The sequence below is a fragment of the Triticum urartu genome, chromosome 5, assembly GCF_003073215.2.
Source record: "Triticum urartu cultivar G1812 chromosome 5, Tu2.1, whole genome shotgun sequence".
NCBI lineage: Eukaryota > Viridiplantae > Streptophyta > Magnoliopsida > Poales > Poaceae > Triticum > Triticum urartu.
This window is the reverse complement of record NC_053026.1, coordinates 67,108,966-67,110,805: the sequence shown is the minus strand read 5'-3', so window position 1 is coordinate 67,110,805 and position 1,840 is coordinate 67,108,966. Positions and strand designations below refer to the sequence as shown.

The 1,840-nt window shown below is 47.0% G+C and overlaps 1 long non-coding RNA gene across 1 annotated transcript; it reads left to right on the top strand.

Moving 5' to 3' along the window:
- Positions 1-981: 981 nt before the first annotated feature.
- Positions 982-1,618, top strand: LOC125555657. The gene is made up of 3 exons (XR_007304802.1): positions 982-1,213; positions 1,293-1,394; positions 1,470-1,618. It is a non-coding gene; the product is annotated as an uncharacterized LOC125555657 (long non-coding RNA).
- Positions 1,619-1,840: the final 222 nt, after the last annotated feature.

Below are 1,840 nucleotides of genomic sequence, written 5' to 3'. Positions count from 1 at the left end.
GAATCTGATGAGGACACGGTCAAGACATATGCTCGTGTCTACATGTGGTATGTGATATCCAGGACTATGTTTGCTAATGGCACAGGCAAGAATGCTCCATGGATGTGGCTGAAGGCGTTGACCGTCTTCGATAGCAAATGGAGTTGGGGTTCGGCGACACTGGCTTACTTGTATAGACAGGTATGAAGTTGTTTCTTTTTCACTTCATTGCTACATTATGAATGCGATCTTGCTCTTAATTGAACCATGTTCTCTTTTATGTGCAGTTGGACGAAGCCTGTTGTAGGTCATCTGGAGGTATTGGTGGTTGTTTGCTCGCACTTTCCATATGGAGCTGGGAGCGTTTGCCGGTTGGACGTCCGAAGAAGGTGAAGTACGATGATTGGGATGAAAAAGGCGACCTACTACGGCTAACCACTTGGGCTTACAAGTGGGATGTGATAAATAAGACGACAGATGATCCCTCGGTCATGTACAAGTTGTACCAGAGCGAGCTTGACGCGATCACGCCTGAGCAGGTGAATTGACATGGCATAAGTGATTATGATGCTTCTATTGCAACTCGATATCAATTTTGCATTCTATCCCATTTTGCAGGTGATATGGGAGCCGTATGGAACAGGAGATAGTTTTGGTAACCCTTTAGAGTTCAGGCTGAATCCGATGTGCACTAGGGATAGGGATCTCTGGCGTATGCGGTGCCCACTCATATGCAACTGGGCGGTTGAGCTTCACCTCCCACATCGAGTGCGCCGTCAGTTTGGTTTGTTCCAGGCACATCCGCCGGAGTGGGAGGACACGGACAAGTTGCTACATGCGTAAGATACAATTAACCTTGAGTACTTAGCAGCTTCTCGGCGGTTTCGATGCTACTAATATTATGTTTCTAACTTGCAGGTTGGATAGGAAAAGGCAGCGGAAGATTAAGGATTGGGCCAAGCATCACAGAAAGTATGTCGTACAGTTTGCACTTAGTGTGGAGCAAGCTAGGGCTGGAAAAGGAGTCCAGCTTCGTGAGCACTGCCCTGTAGCGTTCAACAACTATCTCACATGGTTTCTTGCAAGTACCCGTGTGGAGGTATGCAAGCCGGCGTATGCTGAGGAGATTTTGGAAGAACCCACTGTTTTTGATGAGGTAGCCCAACACCAGTACAACGCATTAGTCAGGAAAGGCAACTCAGTGATCCCTTCAGCTCCAATGATGAACTTTGTGGTATTTGCCCTCTTTGCTTTTCATTCACACTATTCACATCTTCGCTTGCCTAACACGTTAATACCATTTCTGTTCATAGCGTGCCCAGATCAAGAAAGCAGCTGATGAGACCGAGACTATTCTTGAAACAACCCCGGCTGGCAAAAGCGATGGAGAAGGTGCACTTCGAGCATTCATCAAGGTTCATATCTCCTTCAAACTAGCACTTAACATGTGTTGCTACGTTCGATGTCTCATTCACTTGTACATGTTGCAGCGCCAGGGCCAAAAGTTAAGGCGGCTATCAAACCTTTTTGGTTGTCGTGACCCCGAGTATGTATCACCAGAACGGTCTAGGTCGGCGACACCATCAGATCCCGCTTCGGGCCAGAGCCATGGTGATCATTTGGAGGATGAGGATGTGGGTGTGGTCACCTAAGAGGTATGGCATGAGCATATATATCCAATTGTTGATGCATTGCTAACTATATCCTCACACACGGTCTTTCCATATCTTTTGTTGATGCATAGGTTGTTGATGATGGTATGACCTTGGGGACGTACCAGGTTAGGTCTGCATACATGCTAAAGCCTAGGAAGGGAATCAACAAGTACACACCTGAAGACTTCACCGAAAGAGGCAAAAGG